Here is a 23857-nt window from a genome sequence, read left to right as displayed (position 1 = left end):
TGCAGCATGGTTCAATTTGGCACTACAGTGTTGGATGTGCAATGTGCATCTGCTTCAGTTAATGCAGCATTTACAAAGTTTCCATGCATTGCAAACCAAAAACAAGGTGTGTTTTCCTTCCCTCCCAGTCACCTCCTAGTACTTCACTCATTTATTCTTTCCTAAGTTCTGTCCCAGCTACCCAAAAATTCAAAAATCCATTCTAGCCATGTGCCACATTTCTCTGGACAAGTTATTTATATATTTCATGGCTTCCATAATGGATTTACGCCTGTTCAAATATATCCCTTTTGACATTCGTCAACTACAGGGACTGAATAAGCCAAAGCTTAGGCACCTAATGATGATCAGTGATACCCCACTATTCTATAGCAAAACCTCCACCTACCGGGCCTAATCCCTCTACCTTAACCTGCAATAGAGAGTAAGTTAAGTCTCCTTTCCCTACTGACAAGCAAATGTGTTTTCTGGAAATCATTTGTGGTGGAGGGAGAGGCAGAGTAGTAAAGTGGGACTAAGTACTGGATTTCAGGTTTTTAGGATAGGATGCTCTGTGCCAAACTTGCCAAATTCAATCGATATACCCTGTTCCTTTCCCAGTACTGTAATACATTGTTTTTCTTATCATCTACTTACGGCAGACAGGATATCCGCATTTTATACGTGACTTGTGTGATGTTCTATCATTATTATTCATCTGCCTCTTTGGAGTGAGGGTAGAATTGAAAGGAATTTGGACATGAGCAGGGCCACTGGAATTAAAGTAAGATAATTGTCCATTACAGCTGCCCCAGCTGGAGTCAACAGTAGCAAAGCACCTGAAGCACTAGCTACCATGTCTCCATTAATTTTGTACAAGAATACTTAAACTAAGTAATGCTTAATATCTACTCATTAATGAGAGGTAATTTATTTTTATTTTTCCACGCAAAGTGTCTGTTCAATTTAGGAATTTCTTTAAAAGAAAAAGAAATAGCTGTGTTTTTTAATCTGCTGTGCTCTTATTCTGCCTTAATTTCTTTCAGGCAGTAAGTCCTTTTATGTGAGGCCTGTATGGGTAAAAAAAAGGCCCTGTGACTCGTAATCACTTCAAATTCCAATGACCCAAGGGCACCAGCAATGTACTGCCACTGTGCCACTATAATTGTAAACAAGTGTTTGCAAAGAGCACTGTTTACATTATGACTGGTTTCTTTATTTTTTTGTTTGATGATATAGCTACTCCTGTTGGTCCAGCTACACCCCAGGAGGTAGCAACCCGGCAGTGGCAGCAGGGGTTGGAGTACATCTGCATAGAATACCAATGGCTTGTGGTACTGGAGGAGATGGAGACTGAGGCATCTGCAGATGCCCAGGGCTCCAGTTCCTCCAGCCAGCCGTCAGCACCTCCAGCTTCCTGGCAATAATATCGCCAGTGCCACCAGCAGCCGGCCGTTCAACCACCACGGCAGCACACCATCCACCCCTCTCAAAGAGCCTTTTTCAGCACTGTGTCCTGCAGCATCTGGCGTGCAAGGACCACAGGATGGCACTCAGGGAGGGAACGTTTGAGGAGCACGGGACCCACATGGAGAAAGCCCTCTTCTAGCCCTTTTTAAAAAAAAATTATTTGGTGGGAGGGAGTTTTGTTGTGGGAGGAGGGGGTTGAAATTGGGAAGTGAGTTAACTTACATTGGTTTTTTGACTTTGAGTTTTCTTTAGACATTGTTTGGGGAAGGGGTGGTTTCTTTGGGGAGAGAGGTGTGCCTGTTGTGGGTGGAGAGGGTAGGTATTTTTATTGTTAAAAACAAGTAAAAGGGAAAACCTATTATTTGTTGAAAATTTTTAGTGTTTTACCTTTACCTTGCACTGCTGCGTTTTCAAGCAGCCTGTTTTTAATCTGTTTGCTTATTAAAGTATGGGCATACTAGTTAGTTATAGTTAGTAATACCCATGTCATACTACCTGCAGTAACTATATCACTGACCATTACGGGGTAGGGTATGCTGCCATTGCCTACATTACCTACAACAACCTATATAAACAAGGAAGAAAAGGCAAATCTGCAATAGAAGTTAGTTACTTTTTAAATAAACTAGTTTACTTCACTTCATAGTTCTCTTACCTGAATAGCTGAATCAATGCCTGCTACCTCTCTCTTTATTCCAAAACCTTTGTAATGGTGGTGGTAGTCGTAGCAGGCTAGAAAGCTAACAGGGAAGTAATCGCAACAAACGAGGTCCCACTCCCACCTAGGTGAGCTCCAACTGTAGGATTAACCAAAGGTATTATCCATCACAAGCAAGTAAATTGAAAAAAAAATACAGAGTTAGTGGGTTGTATATTTATATCATAGCTTTACAAAGACTCAGACCAGACTACTATCATCATGACACAACAAAGAAAGGAATATCTGATATCATAACAAGAACTAGAAATAGTAACTGCTTCTGAGCAATAGGGAGCTATTTCATTAAAATAAAAGTTACAAAATCCCATGAGTTAGGAGAAGTGGGCTCATTGGCAGTAGATTTAACAAAGTTAAGTGTTTACGCAACACAATGCCTGAATGATGATGCTGACGAATAATGTTCCAAATCTAAATCTATTTTATGAGTGGGTAAGTGGGGCTGGTATTGGTAATTGCTCAGGTAATAGAAGATCCCGCAGTGAGTTGGTGTCGCTTTCACCACATTCACCCCACCAAGTGTGTGATCCATTTATGGTGTAAATTAAATCACCTCAATAAATCAGAGGATTAGTTTGTTGAATGGATGGGAAAGGGGATTTGTGGAAAGGTGTGACAAAGACAACCCTACACAACAACAATATTCATGAGGGCGACGATGAGCAGCACATCAACATAAATATTTACAGAAGGAAATGAAGAAATAAGTGACACATTTCAGTTAAACCCATGGCAAACAGTCCTTCAGCCAGAGAGACCCACGTTGTTATATATATAAATGTTCTGTCGTCCAGGATTGAAACACAGCGTAACAAAACTTGAGGAGGCCCCCCTGCAAAGTATACAGTGGGGGGCCTCCACGATCTAGGCCCAATCTGGAGATCTCAGGACAGGGGCACCCCGGCTACGCGTGGGTAGCGAGGGCTTTTGTTATGCCACATGTTTGAAAAATATAAATTATGGAGGAGTGAAAAGGAGTGTAGTCTGGGTGTGCTGAGAGGGGCTATAGGGAGTGATAAGTTCATGGATACCTAAGAAAATGAGCATCCAACTAGCCGCTTGAGGCTGAACAGTGACAGAAGCACCTGGGTTACTGAGAAAATGCAAATGGAGGGCAAATAGGAAGGGTATTTGTTTGTGGTCACTCAAAGGCTTGATAATGGATTGGTGCACTATCAAAGTTGTGGTATCAAGAGGGAATATTTGAGAGGCAATGAGTCGGCGGTACTGAGAGGTTGAAAAAGGAGTCAGAGGCACAGAGATATGGGGATCCTGGACCTGGTCCCTCAGTGATGGGAGTCAAAAGGTCCCTGCTGAAGTTTATTGTACAACCCTAACTTTTGTGTAGCCTGGCTCCCTCTGTAATTAGCGAACCCACACAGTTCTAAAAATGATGATTGTTAAAAGAAAAATGATATTGCATTGGCAAACATGATGTCTTCTTGCAGCCTTGTATTAACAACAGAGGTAACCGAGGCAACAGAGGAAGGCCTGGCTACTTTAATCAACAGCAAGGTTGGCCAGTACCCCCGTATATGGGAGGAGGTAACCATCAATTCCTCTTCCAACAACCCTTTCCATTCATGGGCTGGAACCCAGCCTTCATGCCACCACCAAATTTCCAAAACCAATATCAGCCACCTTTTTTAGAGAGGGGCCGAAGAGGAAGAGGGAACAACCAGGTTTCATGAAAGAAGACGATCCTGTGGGCCATCACACACGCAACAGAACCCCACGACCAGGGACCAGCCGACAAGGAGCCTCATAACTAATCTATCAAACAAGATCTTGACACCGACGGAGACCAAGGTCCTTCAAAAAGGCCTTGGGTTCGTCCCTACTGCACGCCCAGACAAATTCAAGCTTCATTGTGAGCTTGAAAGCTTCTTTCGCAAACTCAAGTTGAAATCCTTCTTTGAAGGTAAAGAAGATCCCAACGAGGCAGCCCGTAAAGGGGATACAGGCCTAAGGCTGAACTCCACTTTCACCCCGCCACCTCACACTGTCCCGGCAGCTATCATTGCCTTTGAGCAGGCTGTATTCCAGGATCTGGAAACATGCCAGGAACCAACCACATTTGGCAATTTCACTACTGCCGAATACCAAGCCCTTCAAAATCTCCAGAATGACCAGGATATCACTATCAAACTAGCGGACAAAGGTGGGGAGATAGTGATACAAAACACGACGGACTATGGGAAAGCATGCCGTGATCTCTTGGATGAAAGAAAGAATTACATCCCTCTCACCAGAGACCCCACAGCTGATCTAAAGACAAGGATCGATCACCAATTTAGTTAGTAGAGCGGAAGAAAACGGACAACTATCCAAGAATGAGGCCGACTTTTTAAGTACCAGCAAAGGTATCATCCCTTACTTCTACACACTTCCTAAGACTCACAAAAACAGGCAGCCACCACCCGGACGATAATCGTCTCAGGCATAGGTTCTCTACTAGAACCACTGTCACGCTTTTGTGATCAATACTTGAGACCTATTGTGCAGAACACTCCAACTTACCTCAAAGATACGAAAAGCCTATTACAGCTCCTACAAGAGATCACTTTTGTGGAGAATACAGTGACACTTGTAACTCTAGATATCAAGAGCCTGTATACTAGCATTGCCCAGGATGATACCATCAAAGTCCTGGGGGCGGCTCTCGATTCCACTGATTGGAGCTAACGAACACCCATGGCATTTATCATTGAATGTGCCACCATAGCCCTGAAAGAGAACTTCTTCTCATACAAAGGACAGCTCTTCTTACAATGCACGGGTACATCCATGGGGAGTAATTTTGCGTGGCGGGACTGTACGTCGCAGACTTTGAAGCAAAACACATTCTACCAGCGATTGGGTCTTCACCTCCTCCATACAACTGTGGAGAAGATACATCGATGATGTTTATATATTGTGGAAGGGCAGTGACAAGCAGCTAGAGGATTTCCTGACTTGGATTAATACCCTGGATAAAAACCTGATGTTTACCAATACTACGAGTAAGACAGAAATTGTCTTCCTAGATGTGACCATCAGTGCCACTGGCACAAGTCTCTCAACGAAAACCCACTACAAACCTACGGCTAAAAATAACTTGCTAGAATTCACGAGCTTTCACCCGCGCCCACTTAAAGAGAACTTACCTTATGGGCAGTACCTGAGAATCAGACGGAACTGCATTGATGTAAAGGACTTCAAGGAACAGTCAGCTGGCCTAACTGAGGAATTACAATCAAGAGGGTACCCTCCGTCAACTCTCAACAAGGGCTACAAGAGAGCACGCAACCAGCCACGTGAGGCTCTCCTGGAGGACAAGATCATCCAATCCAAAGAAATTCCCCTCACATGCGTGACAACATATAGTAGCCTCTCCAACATCATGAAGAAATCTATAAATAAAAACTGGAAAATCATATCAAGCCTGAAAAAAACCTGGGACAAACCATTGTTTTCGTTCAAGAAGGGACGTAGTCTAGAAAATGCACTCGTCCACACACGTCCAAAGGAAAAGACACCACTTGAAGCACGCTCTGTCACTGATTCATGGGGTTTACCAAGAGTAACAGGGCATTTTCCCTGTTCAGATTGCAGCGGTTGTCACCTTACATCCACCTCCAAGTCACTGACACTTGAACATGGAAAGGTATGGACACAAAAGGCGCACACTAACTGCAACTCTCTTAAAGTTATATACCTTATCACCTGCCATTGTGACCTCCGCAATGTAGGTATGACTACTCGAAAGATCAAGCAGAGAATCTGCGAGCACAGGAGCAACATCAGATGTCGCAAGAACACCACCAAGGTGAGCAGACACTTCCTGTACAGCAATCACACCACCAATGACCTACGGTGGACTCTGATAGAACAGGTCACTGCTGGCAATAATATCGCCAACCGGCTATTTGAGAAAGAACAAAGATGGGTCTACCGACTGGGGACCCACCTCACGGGACTCAACGATGAGATCCCGTGGAACTCTGTGCTCAAGTAATTTTACCCGAGCAAGGTCATCAAGTCTTCGATACCAGTACCACCTTGGTATGGATTGCTGGAGTCCACTAGTATTTGCCACCAATGCTAAGTAGTAGCACGTAACCACTCTTATGAATCATGCTTATATTTATGGGGCTAGTTAACCCCTTTATCACCAATGGACATACCATGTCATGCCCATTTAGTTAAGCGTACTATTAACATTATCCCTTTAAGACTACGCGAAACTCGTAGCACTGTATGCCCATTGTGCACACTCCTAGGGTTTATTTGTAAGAATGTGCTTGAGTTCCAATCTACCAATGAACATGCAATGTCATGTGGGATACAACCCAAAAGATACAACTGGGGGACGAAACATCTGAGATGGGGATTTTAGAGTGCGGGGTGCCACAGGGGTCCGCCCTGTCCCCGCTTCTATTTAATCTCTACCTGCAACCATTGATTGCTTCTCTGGCCACTATGGGCTGTAAAGTCTATAACTACGCGGACGACACGCAACTGCTGCTAAGTGTCGATGACACTACGGCCGCACAACTCCAAGCTCAGAACATCTTGCGGTTCACAGTGCAATGGATGACGGATAACCTGCTAAATATCAACCCTGACAAGACTGAGGTACTAGTGATTCTATCCACTGCCTCACCTTGGTGTGATCTCTATTGGCCCACAGAGTTGGGCCCGGCTCCAAAACCAAGCCCGTCTGTAAAGAGCCTGGGGATCAAACTGGATGATGATCTGTCAATGGCCCCTCAGATCCCTGCGGTTGTGGGAAGTTGCACAAACATCATTAGGCAACTGCGGAAGTTAACTCCTGTCCTCTCACAATCCATGATGCGATCAATTGTGTTGCCTTGTATTAACAACCAAGCTAAAGATTAAGCTTTGAACCAAGTTATGCACATCTTTGTTTACACCTGCAAAGCTTTCAGCCACCATTGTGAACTTGTCCTGTAGCAGATGCAACAACGGGTTAGCTTAGCCCATCGTACTGTCCTCCTTGCTGACTTCCCATGTGAAAACCTCAAAAGGTAGCAACATCTCTATCAGGGATTAGAGTAGACCCCATTTGTCCATCCTAGTAGACATGCTTTTCACAGGTGCATCCACTCCTCTACGAATTACATAATTACATACTCACACATAGACTGACTTAATTATGTACCTAGTCATGCAGTGCAGAGCCAGTCCATTGTAAGCCATTCATATGGATTAATTCCAACTCCAACCCCAACACTTTTTGATCTGATGGATGATCGAAACACTCTGGACGTCACACAAGATGACCGTGGCCTCTGTAGAGTGGGGCCACTGGCTGAAGTCCATTTAGATGTTAATAGGGTAGGTGATAGCACTGCACCCTGCTTAATGAGCATAGCTTACATCACTTAACTATAACGACCCCTCAGGCACCTTTATCAAATAACAATGGTCTCCCTTCTAATGCTTTTAATGACGTTACTCCTTGTAATAACTGTAATTCACCTTGCAGCAACTGTGGTAGTCAGGGTGTTTATGGATCTAGCCTAGAGAATATCACCTCTGGGAACGTGGCTCATGACTCTACCGGTTATTGTAATCTTTCTGGATATGATATTGATGACAACAACAAGACCCATATGATACCATCAGGGAATAACATTACAGTTTTAAGTTGGAACGTTAAGGGGCTTGCAATAAATTTAGCATTCCAGAATGGCTGGAGTTTATGACAGGCTTCGCGATTATGATGGTGCAAGAAACCTGGGCCAATGACCCTCATACATCTTAATGGTTTCAAGACCTTCTACTCCAGAGCCATTCCATCCACTCATGGTAGATCAAAAGGCAGCCTCTGTGTTTATTTAACTAATAAATTGGCCTCAAAAAGTGTAACAGCAAATCCATCTAATCCGTTTTACCAAATTGTCCAGGTAGATTGCACAACCTCAAATTAGTTGGTAATAATTAACGTTTATAATAATGCCTGTAATTTGGACATAAGGGACACACTGTGCCAACTTGATGAGGAATTGGAAACTATTCTGGATATCGATTTAAATGACCCAATCTTGCTTTTGGGGGGGGGGGGGTGACTTTAACATACAAGCTTGTCAATTGTCGGATAACAAAGTCTGTGGCATGATCTCTCCATTGGGTGATGACGTCTCCCATTTTGTTCATTAAGGGTACGGAGAGAAACTTAATGAGCTGCTCTTTAAATGTGATCTAGGTTTTAGTAACGAACTTGGAGGCAGCCCGGTTGTAGTACCCTATAGATTTGATGGTAGCAGGGGTAGGAGTGTCATTAATTTCCTCTTATTTCCCAAATGTTATTCTGCACTAGTTCTTAACTTTATACTACATAACATCGTAATGAGTGATCATTTTCTACAGAGTTTTGCGTTGGATATTAGTCTTCAGAGTAAGCCCGGTCAAGAGCAATCCACTCTTGAAACAGAGAATATAGTACTCTCCCATTCGAACGGCTTTACCCTGCGCTGGACCATGGTTGACCCATCCCGATTTTTACAGCAAAGTTTTATAAAACAGAGTAGTGCCTTCGAAGTCTGTCTGGATGAGACTGCCAATGCTAGAGCTGTCGTGGAGGCTTTTAGACATATCAGCGAGGCGATTAGTGCTGGGTTGACTACCAACCAGATTAGAGGGGTAATGAAAAAGCAAGGGTGGTTTGACCACGCGTGCACTCTTGCACACAATAAGTTAAAGAGGGCCTTGAAGGAGTCACCTAGGAATAACATAGAAGTACAAAGCTGTAGGTGGGCTTATAGGCGGGCTTCTAAGCTTTCACTAAACCATCGCAAAAAGGTTCTTAAAGAGGAGGCATGGGACCTTCTGCAGGAAGCGAGCCAGAATAAAGATTTTAAGTTATTTTGGTGTGTTGTAAATTCTCCGTTTTGTTGTGACGATGATAAACCCAGAATGGAGGCAGCAATTACAGAACAAGAATGGGAGGCCCATTTTGTGAAATTATATATGGGCCCGGACGAAAAAGATCAAGACAACACTGTGCCTGGGATGAGAGATGTCTCCCCTGGGCCTACACTTTTGTGGAAATATTTTGATTTTAACTTCACAGTGGAGGAGGTGATTCGGGCACTTGGAGCGAGCAACGGTGGAAAGGCACCTGGCCCAATGGGATCCCGATTGACATCTTTAAGAACACCACTGATCTCTGGGGCCCTCTCCTGACCCTGGTCCTTAAGACTTCTCGGGAAGCTGGTTTTCCGGTGTCCTGGTCGGTATCACATATTGTGTCAATATTTAAAAAGGGAGATCGCAACTGCAAGCAAACTATAGACCCATCTCCTTGCTGGATTTGCTGGTCAAGGTGGTGGGTCGTTTTGTGCTTGACAGATTACATGAGTGGGCAGACTGTAACAATATTCTGTCCAACTTTCAATATGGCTTCAGCCAGCGTGTTGGGACCACAGAGCAGGCCATCAACTTGAATTTGCTAGTGAGCAGGTACACACAAATAAAAGGGGATAACCTGTTCCTGGCGTTTGTGGACTTGTCGTCCACATTTGACTGTGTCGCCCATGATAAACTTTGGTCTATTTTGACCTTGATGGGTGTTGACTGTGACATAGTCAACTTTCTCAGATATTTGTATTCAATGAGCTCTGCCAAGATCCGAAATGGTATGAATGGCGAATGTACGAACCCAGTTGACATTAAGAAGGGGTCCGCCAGGGGTGCGTACTTGCGCCGTTTTTATTTAATGTGTACCTCAATGGCTTGGGCAGTACCCTTGTGGACTCCTGTATCGACCTGCCTCAAATCGGTAATAGGCCAATACCAGTATTATTGTATGCGGATGACAAGGTGCTTATGGCCCGCACCCCTAACACCCTTCAGCATCTCTTAGATACATTTGTAAATTTTTTATGGAGAATTTGGTTCTTTCAATTAACATAGGTAAAACATACGTTATGAAAGCTGGTTGAAAGTTAGCCAAGGGACGCAATTTTTCAATAGCGAATGAGATTTTACCTCAAACATCGACTTTCTCGTATTTAGGAATTATATTTGATAACAATGGTAACTGGAAAAGTGCAGTAAAATCGAGAAGAATGCAGTTCCTTAGATCAATTGCAGGTCTGAGTATCTTTTCTAGGAAACTGGGACGCAAACTTCCCAGGGATATGTTGAGTATTTATAATGCCAAATGCCGGTCAATAGTGATGTACAGTTCTGAGTTGTGGGGACACGTAGATGTTGATTCCTTACAGCTTGTAGAAAATGGGTTTCTTAAAAACCTTTTAGGGCTTCCAACCATTTGCTCTAACTTTGTGTGTCATGCGGAATTGGGCGCAACCTACTTGGAAGACTTGATATGGGTGCAGCAGTCCTCCTTTGGAAAAAGCTATGGACATCGGATCACACAGGCTTTAACAGAGCCATTATACAGGACTGCTGCTGGGCTTATTATGCGCTGAAAATACCATGGTTGAGGTACATATAAAATGTCATGCATGATATTTGTCACTTTGAGTATTATTAAAATCTTGAATCTTTGATGCATGTTTCTAGAGTATCATTAAAGAGAGTATGTTTGAACCACCTAGAGGAAAAGAGATTAACACTGGAAGCCCACCGTACAACATAATCAAATGGTACTGACCTGTTACACGATGCAACCGTATTTAATTGGTGTTTCGAATATTCAACATAGATTTGTCTTCACACGTTTTAGATTAGACATTTTTCATTGCTGACAAGTTTCCCCAATACCAATAACTCGTCTCGGCAACTAACATGCTATCCTTGCGACCAGATCTCTAAACAATCAACTATCCATGTACTGTTTTTCTGCAAAGTTTATACAGACTTAAGGATTATTTTTATTAAGCTTTTAATGAAATCGTAAAATTTTGGACAATGCAGACCAGTCCACTTATTTTTACAATTGCTCCCGGACCTGTTTACATGTGGGTTAGTGGCAAGATTTTTGAGGTCTGTCATCACTAGAAGGAAGTGTATAACTGCTGCACCATAAATCCCTAATTGCTTTTATCACATTTGTTTTTAATGAACTGACTAACTTTTTTCTTTTTAAATTTGTACTGAATTGTAAGCTTTTATGATTCTTTGTCTGAATCGAATAAAGTTGAATTGATTTGACATGCTCATTGATCGATTTGTACTGGTCAAACAGACATTGAAACATATAATAGGTTGAGTTCCAATATGTTGGAACCTGCTGTATGAGGGCTTTGACTGGTACTCTATTATCAGGCTGAATGATCCTCAACTGCTTCCAGGCTTTAAAAGATTGGCTGAAATGATGGCAGATTATTCAGCAGGCGGTCAGTAAGTTGCTGACTATGTCTTCATTTTGAGAAAGTCCTGCACAATGAGGTTGATGCAATATGCCAGAAACAGAACTCTGAAATAGCCACCATCTGCCATGAACTTAACTTTAATACTATTATTGTCTGTGGCAACAAATCCAATTCTGAGACCTCTGGACCACAGCCATTCAAACACCTTGGTGTTAAAGTCTTCCAAGATGTTTGCAGCAGTATGGGATTTCTCCTTGGCGAACATAGCTGCTGCTGCATCCTGCAAATGCCCTTAAAACTTTCTTCTGCACCAGAGCCTATAGATACCTGTAGCCCTATCCCCACAAAAGAGATCCAGTGTGCAGTGATACAATCGGTGGCTTGACAACTGGTCCACATGTCTGTCATCAGGTGGATACTGTGAACAGCACTCTGCTGCAAAGGTTGTCCACCCAATTGCAGCACATCATTATGGAGTGCTGGAACAGCAACACTGGCAATATTGGTCCAGCTGAGAACCTTCCATTTTGGACAGATGGCCAACATGAATTCTAAAAACCCCACTCCTTCCACAAAAGATAATGGCAGGAGGTCAGCATTAATATTTTAGCTATCCTCCCTTTGTACAAACATGTCATTGAGAGGTTATGTTCATAGGGCCCCTCATGCCTAAATACGCCCGTATTAGTATCCTGGATTTTTTTCTTTTGTGGTTGCACTGTCGCAGGCGTCTTCTGGAGAGATCTAGGAAGTGGTAGTCTTGTGGTGCGCCTCAGCGCTGTCACTGTATGCTGATGCTGTGGTGTCTCCTTATGACTCTTGTGGCATTGCGAGGTTGATGAGGAAGGTGATACTGGTGCAGTGCTGGGGATATGGCTGCTTTGCTTAAAGAGCATTTAACCCTCTTCTTCCTCATTACCTTCGCCTCCCACCATGATTGGAGCTGATTCCCCTCTCTCATCACCACCACCTAAAGCAATTTTTTTAAAGATGCGCATCTGCTGGATTGTGTTGTGTTTTTTCATAAGGGTGGTTTGGTCTCCATTGTGAACCAGGCGTCCCTTGATGAACACTCATGTGCAAATGGACCATATCGCAATGTTATCCACCTGCTTGCTAATCATAACAAAGTCCCAAACTGGGGAGGTGAAATGTTTCAGTGGGACACTGGTGCCAATGCTCATAGAACTGAAGGTAGGCGGGGCTATCAATGATTGGCTTTCTGCAGTGCGTAATTCTACTCGGATAGTGGTGGATGCAGGTCTCAGCGGGGGCCTTACTGGCGCTGGCGCTGATAGTGATGGTGGTGGTGCCACATCCCTTGGAGCAGGTTGCATAAGAGGGTTGATGTTGGTCTCCTCTGGGACAGCTTCTCATTGTCATCCTCAACCATTTCCATAATTATGAAGCCGTCATTTTCCTGAGCCTCTCCTAGCATGTCGCAGACTTAGCTGGGGCACAATCTGTGTCCAGATCATCAGAAGAGGGGCTTGGAGAAGATGGTGGAGTAGCCTTCCTTTGTCTTGCTGGAGATCTGGAGGCAATGGTTTTAAAACCGCTCCCTCCCGAATGGATAGCCACTGCCTGAACGCAAATCCCTGCTCGTCATTCCTCCCTGACATTGTTTCACAAAGACCTACCTCATCCTTGCCCTTTGACTCATTCCTGCTCCTCTCTCCCCCTAAGAGGTTCAACCCAAGACAACGTGCATGCAATGAGGTTATCTCACAACTCTCGTACTACCTCAATGCTGCACCCCACACTTGGACTTCCGAACCATTATGTATAATCACTGCTCTATGGTATGCCTCTTATAAAAACTGTTGTAAAGCGCTCCGATACCCCCGGGTCCAGCCAGTGCTATATAAAACTCCTTAATAAATAAATAGGTTCTTGCTCAGCAGGAAGCTCAACAATCTGTTCTGCTCCTATTTCAGGAAGATCTACCATTACTGGCTATTTTTGTTGTCCACTGTGCTCAGTTTGCTGCAACGACTGGATAATACTTTGTGAAAAGGCAAATCAAATGCAATGTAACTGCTCGTTTGCATCACCATGATTGCAAAGGCTGCCTCAGTGAGAGACATGGGCTGGGCTTAGGTTAGAGTGGTGCCGTTGATGCTGGAGTGCTGCTCCCAGCTTGCTCCCTGGAGGCCAGTGCGGCAGGCAGACGTTTAGGGAAAAAGGTTCCATTGGGCACGTCAGTAGTGGAAAGTTGCTTATATTCAAAGGCCACTCTCTTGGCAGCATCTTTCTTTGGAGCCATCTTGAAGCTATCAGTTGGCAGTGGCACTTAGCTACACAAGCGGAAGAGATTGGAGGACTCATGTCACATGCTGTGTGGTTGCATCACTTTGTACAGGTCTTCTGTATGGCAGTACTCTGGGTGATGTTTCTTGTGCACCTAAAAGCGATCAAGCAAGAAATACATTTGGTGAAATGAGGCATTGTTGCAGTTTGAACCCAAAGACAAAGACAATATAATTTAATGTGGATACTTAAGTTAATATCCTAAATAATTATCAAGAATAGTGTATCCATTTCAAAGTCAAATCCCACAACCATAACATAAATATAGTAATTTCTAATCAGCACAAATGACAAACAGATGTAAATGTTTACTTTATGTCTATCTAAGCCAGAAAGACACCCGTGGCAGTCAGAGAGGTGCAGGGGAAAATGAAATAATGCTTAAAAAATGAATGCGTGTGTGGCTGGGAGCCTATTGCAGGCAGGGGGTGGATGAGTGAATGGATGTTGAGAAAGTGTCCAAAAAAAAGGAAATACAAAAAATAAATTTTTATACAAAAATATAGAATTTGAAAAAATTAAAAATTAAAATAAATAACAGAAAAATGCATATACTATAAAACACTGCTCATAATAATCATAATATGCGAGAGACCAGGTGCGCCGGAGCGTGTGGCGACGCTAATCTGAACCCAGCTCGAGAGGGGGGAAAAACTCTCTACATTGGCACAAGTGGTGCGGTGGCTAGCAGCTGACTTGGATCTGCCGTGGAGGAGCCCCAACAGTGAGTTGAGTCGTCCTGGGAACGCTGGGGGTAGCCGCTCTACTGACCGCCTGGACACGACTCGCGGGCCTCCCTGTCTAGGCCTGGCCGGTGGGACCTACCCTCCAGGCAGAGTACATCCCCCCTGATAACCTCACCTAGCAGATCGGGGGGATCCCCGGTGGCGGGAACACACCATCGAACAGGACCCTCCCCTCCCCTGAGGCGGGAGATGCGGAGCGGTCCCGCAGAGAGCCGCCTCAGCACGATGGGGAAGGGGGACAAAACCCAATCTAAACTCCCATTTGAACAGCGTCAAACAAAGGCCCCTGACTCGCAGGACCTGGAAACCGGGCAACTAACCAGGACGCAGGAAAACACAATATGTTCAGACATTAAGGAACTACTAGTCACTATGGAGAAGCGCTTGCAGGATAGTATGGCGGCGATAGGAACCAAGATCGATGCCCTCACCTACCGCATGGACAGGATGTCCGAAAGGGTAGACAAACATGCGGAACGGCTTGATATGTCGGAGCGACGCCTGACTGAGGTAGAGGAAGGACAAATGGAACTAGACAGAGACCGCAAGCAAGGAGCTAAGATTCTTCAGGTGATACAGGACAGATCGGAGGATTTGGAAGCCCGCTCTAGGAGATCCAACATCCGAATCACGGGAGTCGTGGAAACTACACAGACAGGCAAGATGGAACACTTTGTGGAGAAACTACTGACCACCTTGCTAGGAGCCGATGTCTTCTCTACGATGTTTATAGTGGAAAGAGCACACCGCACATTGGGCCCGAGACCGCGCCCGGGAGCCCCCCGAGGCCTATAATTGCTAAACTCTTGAACTACAGAGACAGAGACACTGCGTTGCGGGTGGCCAGGGAGAAAGGTAAGCTGCAGTTCGAAGGCGCTAATATCTCCCTGTACCCCGACTTCACTGCGAAAGTGCAGGAGGAGCGGTGTCACTTCGCTCCGTACAAGCAACAACTCCGGGATCTTGACCTGGATTACGCCATGCTGTACCCAGCAAAACTCAGAATTAACAGACGCGGGCATTCCCACTTCTTCACTAATCCGAAAGACCTCCAAAAGGCACTGAAGACTTGGACGAAGGAGCAGAGGAACAGCCCAAGTGGCCAGCCGGAGGAACAGGAACCTACTAGTCGCCTGGATGAGCAAGAATGACTGCACAGCGCAGTCTGAGGTTCCCCGCTTTGTACTGTCTTGTGATTAAGCGGGGACGAGATGTAGAAGATGAAAATTGCATGTCTTATATTGGGGCCCTGCAGGTATTTGGACCGCTAGAAGACTTTGGTTGCTTGGGCGGGCTGAGGAACTCAGAGACTTGGTGAGAACTTTCCATGATATGTCTTTACAGTTAGTAATTGCTGCTTTTGTTTGGCCTGATATGGAACTATACTCACCTGCACCGGGCTGATGCTAACAAAGGAGGGGACCGCTAGTCAGAGGGCGGCAGAACTATTGTTCCCGGGAGGGATCGCTAACTTGACAAGTATATACTCCCCGAAGCGGGCTGGCGTTAAGAGACATAGACTGGGTGATGCTGATAGGAGCAGGACTGTAAAACTGTCTCACTATCATTGTTTTCTTTTTATTCTAATGTTGGTGACCTCTGCCCTAGCGCTGTTAGCACTACGGGTCCCTTCAGGGACCGGGTCGGGTTCTTTGGGTAGTTTTGGGAGGGGAATTAATTTCAGATTAGGCCAGGTTGGGGACGGTCTGCTGTGGGAGTGGGGGGGAGAATCTGATTGGAGGGGAGACGGGGTGGGAATGTACTGTCCTAATGTAGACACACTTAATCTGGCGTATCCAAGCACTCACAACTCACGACACAGAGTAGTTTACTGTAGGCACAGATGCAGCGCGGGGACTGATACCGCAAGAGACCCAATCTCTATGAGAGTTAGCGCGACAACCCCGAACCAATGGCAGTAGACATAGATGATACGCACGCTGACAAACTTAGGGCGCTCACGTGGAATGTGCGTGGCCTAAATGACCATAGGAAAGTGCGCAATGTACTAGCTTATCTGCAGCGACATAAGATAGACTTGGATTTGATTCAGGAGACGCACCTCCCCATGGACAGTGGGATCCTACACTGTAGAGGCCTGGCGGGGAATGTGGCGACTGCAGGCTTTACTACACATGCCAGAGGCGTCATGAGGTGGGTGAACCCCAAATCCAACCTCACACAACAAATGCTGGAAGCGGACCCGGAGGGACGCTACGTTATATCTAGATGCACCCGACTGGGAATGTCCTTGGCTGTCGTCAACACCTAATTTCGATTCCCCCGAGTTTTACAGGGTACTGGCAAGTAAACTCTGTCACTATAACCCGGATGACCTTTGGTGGGGGGGATATGAACCTCACCCTAGACCCTACCCTTGATAGATCTGATATGCCCGCACCTTAGACCGGCTGCGGCGGCGACTGAACTACAGAGTGTCATGGCGCGACTGGGCCTGGGTGATGTCTCGAGATCACGTAATCCACAACAGGGTGGTTACACTCACTACTCTGCATATCACAACATAGACACCAGAATTGACTACTGGCTAACACTGGGCGAAGCACTACGCTACGCTCGCGTAGTTTGCGAAGTTTGCGCAACTTCGCACTACGCGAGCTGCACGTAGCACAGTGCGAACACGCGTAGTGCAGCATAGCGTAGTGCAGCGGTAGATTTTTGCTTGTTCGCGGTCCTCAACGTCATGTTCGCGACCGCGAGCAAGCAAAATGATATCCCGGCGAGATTCCCAACGCGGGGAGGTCAGGTTTCTCATTGCGAGTGGTTGCGCATGCTCGCAACCACTCGCGATGAGAAACTACCAGTTCGCGTTGAGAAAGCTGTCACTCAAGTAAAAATCTAATCGAGCAGCAGAAAACTACAGCTTGCACTGTGCAAGATGCCGTTTTCAATGATTGCACAGTGCCGGATGCTTGTTCGCACTGTGCAATTATTGAAAACGCATCTTGCACAGTGCGAACATGCTACCACTCAGCTCGGGTAGTGCTACGTGAAGTTCATGTAGTGCGAGGTGCACTTCGCGTAGCTTCGTGTAGCGCTACTTTGCGAACTACGCCCATCCTTACTACTGGCTGATCCTGGACTCTAGATTGGATCTTATTGCTGGCTGTAGTGTTCTTCCCAGAACACTCTCAGACCACTCGCCTGTACTCCTAGAACTAGTGGCCCGAAGCCCTGCTATCCCGCCTTTCACATGGAGGTTCCAGCCATACTCGTTACTAGACCCAGTGTTTAGGGGCGAACTGGCTGCAGCTATAGACCTGTTCTTCGAGACCAACATGGGCTCTGTAGACAGCTTCCAGACAGTCTGGGAAACATTTAAAGTTTACATCCGAGGGGTAGCGATCTCAAAGCACTCGGGTGTCCTGAAAGCTATTCGTAAGCGACTAGCTGATCTCGAGAAGCAGCTGGAAGCACTGGAGAAAAGGCAGAGGGACAGTGCAGACTGCGAAGTGAGCAATGAAATTAAAGTCCTACTCGAAGAGTACCATGACGAAGCGGACAGGGAAGTCAAACACATGGGAAAGTACGCCACCGCTAGAGTGTAAGGTCAGCGCGATAGACCGGGCGCACTGTTAGCTAGAATAATTGGAGGGAGTAGAAAACGCCAGCTAATCACGGAGGTTAAGACGACCATGGGCGACACACTCACAGATCCAGCAGAAATAGCACAGGAAATCAGAACATACTATAAGGCCCTATACACAGCGCAGGGAGGAGACCTTGACGAGGACATTGATGATTATCAGGGGCATATAGATCTCCCCTTCTTGCCAAACTCGGACAGGGAATTTCTCATGCACCCAATAGAAAGAGATGAAATAACCGAGGCTCTGATGAGCATGAAGTCGGGCAGAGCCCCGGGAGCTGATGGCCTAACAGCAGGATTTTACAAGGCCTTTAAAGACCAGCTGATCCCACATTTATCGTCTCTTTTTGATGACATCTGCGCGGAGGGCAAAATGCCGGATTCGATGAGAGAGGCATTACTAGTGACTATCTTGAAACCCGGGAAGCTTAGGGAGGACTGCAGTTCGTATCGACCCCTGTCCCTACTAAATGTGGACGCAAAACTGTTTGCTGAGGTCCTTGCCACTAGACTGGCCTTGCTGGCTCCCCAGCTGGTGGCCCCGGAACAAGCAGGCTTTATCCCAAGCAGGAACTTGACTTATAACATCCGCACTGTGTTAGGCACTATGCAAAACACTCGCCAAGATAGGACCGCGTTGGCGGTATTCCTCGATATGGAGAAGGCCTTCGACTCTGTGGAATGGCCATTCATGAGGAAGGTGCTGCAACGCATGGGTCTGGGTCAACCTTTTTTTACAAATGATAGGGGCCTTATATCACAAGCCTCGAGCTAGAATCAGAATCAACGACCTAGTAATGGACTTGTTCCCGATCACTAGAGGCACACGACAGGGGTGCCCACTCTCACCATTACTGTACGCAATTGTGGCTGAGCCCTTAGCTTGTGCCCTCCAGGAATACCATGGCAACGAAGGCGTTTACTTCCCAAATTACAAGATAGTGGTCTCCATGTATGCGGATGACACTTTACTATATGTCAGAGACCCAGATAACAACTTGACATCAGTGCTGAGGGAAGTGGTCCGTTTTGGTGCATTTTTCGGTCTTCGAGTGAACTGGTTGAAATCCCTAGCCTTCCCCCTGATTCCAGTCACACTACCTTCTACAATGGAATACCCACTCACCTGGACCACGGACACGGTTAGGTACCTTGGGATTCAGCTACATACAGACCCAGAGACATTGTTCAGAGCCAACTACGACACGGCCTTCAGCAAGCTGGAGGATGACGTCACTACGTGGTGTAAGCTCCTGCTTTCCCTCACTGGGCGGATAGCTATCATGAAGATGGTTGTGCTCCCCAGATTCCTGTTCTTATTCACGACTATCCTGATGGTCCTCCCCAAAACTTTCTTTCAAAGACTGCAGCAAGAGCTGACCAGGCTGGCATGGGCGGGCGGACAGCCAAGGGCGAAATGGTCGCTCCTTACGCTACCATACAGCATGGGAGGCCTAGGAGCCCCAGACCTAGAACTATACTATAGGGTGGCACAGGCGGCGCATCTCCATACCTGGGTGCACGGACACAAAGACATATCTCACGTGAGAATGGAGACCTTGTTTGCTAGTCCGCTCTCCCTCCCACACACAATATTTGAACCCACTGACCGCCGCACGGGAGTCCTTGACTCACTAGCGGCCACGAACCATGCGTGAAATAACCTCCTGCAGAGACAGGCCGGAGCGTTGCTGTACTCCCCTAGCATGCCAATGGACTGGGTGCGATGGCTCCCCCCACTACGTGAGAAGGGAACACTAGAAGCTATGCGGAAACTCGGTATCGAGGCGGCGGCAGACCTGTTTGAAGACGGGGTGGTAAAGACTTGGGAGCAGGCACTGGCTGGCCGGGAGGTACCGACTCTACTGACGAGATTTCACTACTTTAGGATGCGCCACGCCAGTTTGGAACTACTGGGGGAGACTTGGCAGAGCCGCCTGAGGTAAAAGAACTCACACATGTCTTAAAGGCCACCTCCTCACAGAAATTACTGACACACCAAAGCGAGACTAGCCTGGCAAGCAGATTTACAAGTGACACTGGACGACGACACTTGAACATACTGCTGCACTAACACTAGGAGAATCTCCCTAAATGGGCGACATAGGCTGGTCCACTTCAAATTTCTCAACCGAATATATTATACACCGGCTAGACTCTACAGGTATGGTCTCAGATCCACTGCGGAGTGCGAGAGGTGCCATTCGCCTAATGCAGATTTCCTCCACCTGGCGTGGACCTGCCCAGGAATAAGTGAATTTTGGGTCAAGATCTTTACGGAACTTAGTACTATCACCAAGACTGTAATTCCCCCTGACCCGGCAATGGCTCTGATAGGGTATACCAAGAAATTGCCGAAAGCAATCCGCAGACTAGTCGACATGGGACTCCTGATAGCGCGTAGAGTAGTGGCATGCTGTTGGATGAGGGGGCCAAGGCCAACTCCTAAAAGGTGGGCACACGATATGATGTACTGCAGCACACAATCCGAGATATATAGTGAACTCCTACCCCCCTCTAGCAGACCTAAGAACTTTTGGGGGCTTTACCAAACCTATCTGACGGCTAATGCAGACAAGGAACAGGATGTGGACCCTCAGGAGTCCCAGAGGGGGATTGCGTAGTGTCTGACACACACTAGACATTGAATGTGATTTTTATTTTTTTATTTTTAGAATAATAGGCCTGGGTCATGAGACAGGACGGTGTAGCCTCCGTGCGCTTTCAGATTGAGACATTCTATCGCACCTGTGTCCTCACTGCGCCGCCTGCCCTATCTAGAGGGTTGTTGGCTGAATGGCTGTGTAACTCTTGGGAATAACGCGGATGGGTGTTTGATTCCACACTAAACGGATAGTCCAATGGAGGGTGGTGGGTGGGGGGGCTGGAGGAAATGTTCGAAATGGTTGTACTTGTTTTGAAAAACTTTAACAAAAAATTAAAAAGAAAATCATAATATGCATATAATACAATGATCATCAAATATTATTTAGCTGATATCAGAGTAAAGTAAAAAATTGGACAAAACAAAAAGGAATAGCCTTCTTCTACCAATCTCCCTAGAAAATGGCTTTACATGAAAACTGGAAAAAAGTAAACTAAAGGTGGCTGCACAAAATGGCCGCCGGCCATATGGTCAACCAACAATCAGCAAGGAGTTATGGAACAACAAAAAACTCATGCAGGCCTATGACCAAAGCACACTGTGTTGCTATACAAAAAGGCCACCCTCTCAAACAACAACAAGCAGCAATGAGCCATGGCCACAACAAAGAACATATGCAGGCCTATAGCCAAAGCACACAGCCTGGTTACACAAAATGGCCATAAGCTACATGGTAAGCCAGCAACAGCAAGCAAGGCAGCATGTCCACAACAATGAACACAGGCAGGCCAATGGCAAATTCATACTGGTTGACTACACGGTCAAACAACAAGCAAAAAGGCCTTGAAAACAAAGAACACATGCAGGCCTATGGTCACCAACTACACAAAATGGCCCCTGGCTACATGGCATGGAAAACAAAGGCACATGTGGCCTAATGCAAACACACTCACTGGCCTGACAAAGGAGGCGTAGTAGCACTGAAGAAAAGCCCCTACTGAAACGGCAGGCTACCCACCACAATAAACTGTAGAAATCGAATGCAAGTCCACATACACACTGGTGCATGTCCTCTATCAAACAAGCAACTCACTTATACAACAGTTTTTTAATTTTGTGATTCACAAAAACAAAGGGGCATTATAACAAGCTGAAGTATCGCCACTTTCTCGGCACAATTCGCCGAGAAAGCGCGATACTTCTAGCGCCCTATTAACAAGGGCATTGCAACGCCTGCCTCACGCCCACTTTGCATGTCAGCGAGAAACATCGCTAATGACATGCAAAGTGGGCGTTCCCATGTCCAACCACATGTAAAATGTGGTTGGAGGTGGGAACACCCTATAACAAAGGCAGGCGTTGGGAGGAAAAGACCTGCGATAAATTCGTTTATCGCAGGTCTCCCAACGCCTGCTCTGACCAGGCGTTAGGCATTGATAACATGGGGGTGTGGATCATAAAGCTAAATCCACCCCCCCATATTATCGAGGCACACATTAGCGCGTGAAAACAACGCTTGCTTTCACGCGCTAATGCTTACTATTGCCGGCTATCGCAGGATTTACTATCACCTACGTGTTGCTCATTGATAATAACGCGCTAACACGTCGAAAAAATCTGGCGATAGCCGGCGATTGTGAAATGTGCGATGTGTGTTTTTTAGCGCACATCTTGCTAATATGCCCCAAAGTCCTTAAATCCAATGGTATATATGCAGCAGACTAAGAGAGTGATACTTCCAGGTCCAAATTCAAATGTGAAGTGACCAGTAGGTGGACAAATCACTGGGAAGAGCCTGCTGGACAGGGATAGGAAGTTGGAGTGCCTGGTACACTTCTTTCTTGATGAAAAAAAAGTAAAATAAAAAAAGGCTTCTTGCACTAAAAAATGAGCAGTCCACTGGAGTAGAATATTACCTCAAAAAAGTATTTTCAAGGAGATTTAGCTGCTTCTTGAGTAGTGAATCTGTTCAAGATGCAGACGAAAAAGACACAGTTGTGGCTGGAAGCCACACTAGCAGATGCCAAATCTCACACGCACTCACTAGTGGCCAGCAAGTCTCATGGCATTCGTCAGCATGCACCAAAAAAGGTTTAGAGTGCTCCAGGTGAAGAAAAAATTCTGTCTCGTGCTGGATGGTGGAATTTGAATCACAAAACCTTGTGAGAAATGAACTTCCTTGCTTGGTGGGGGGCCGAGAGGATTACCGAAGGGAGTACACCCTCCCGTGGGTTAACACTGTATCACCATAAGTACTCCCTGGGTTACCTAGTCTGCCACATGGAGGTTTTAGGATAACTAGAAGTCTACAAATCATGGCTGGGTGGTATGCCCTAAGTGAAGTTTTTAACACCACTCATGCATGTTATTTTATTCCCTCACACACCCTAGAGGTCTCATGCTTCATCATCCGGACACCCTGAAGTCTAGAAGTCAGGGTAGGCTCGACCGTGTTTCAGGGAGCAGCTATCTGCCCTTCTCGCGGAATAGTATAGGGAAATTCTCTTACTACCCCAATTTTCCAGGGGGTCCTCGCCCTGATGAAAGTCCAAGCACCCTTTATGGGGCAGCAAAGGACAGAAACATATTGGCAATAGGGTCCTAGGACCATCATTCCCTACAGACCCTTAACTCTCTGTTTTTACTATCACTGCCAGATCCAAGAATAGAGGGAAACTGGAATCTGACATTGATTTTTATTCTTTTTCCCCCTGGCCAAAAACTATTTCAGTAAGTGCTCCCTGAAACACGGTCGAGCCCACCCTGACTTCTAGGCGTCAGGGTGTCCCGATGATGAAGCATGACACAACTAGAGTGTGTGAGGGAATAAAATAACAAAAGGAAATGCTTCCTTCCCCACGCATGGGTAGTATTTACATCTTAGACGCAATTGTAGCGAAGTGTCGAATTAAAAAAATACAAATGCAAGACCTAACAAACAAACTACACAAACGAGGTTACCCCGATCGAATCTTGAAGAAAAGCAACAAGAGAACCAGGAACCAACACAGAGATGCCCTGCTGGAGACCTACCCATAAGATCCTTCTGATAATACTCCACTAACGTGTCTCACTACGTATAATCCTATTTCCAATGCTGTGAGTCCCTCCCTCGTTAAACATTGGAAGATT

The sequence above is a fragment of the Lissotriton vulgaris genome, chromosome 8 (genome assembly GCF_964263255.1).
Source record: "Lissotriton vulgaris chromosome 8, aLisVul1.2, whole genome shotgun sequence".
Taxonomy (NCBI): domain Eukaryota; kingdom Metazoa; phylum Chordata; class Amphibia; order Caudata; family Salamandridae; genus Lissotriton; species Lissotriton vulgaris.
Note: the sequence above shows the minus strand (reverse complement) of the source record.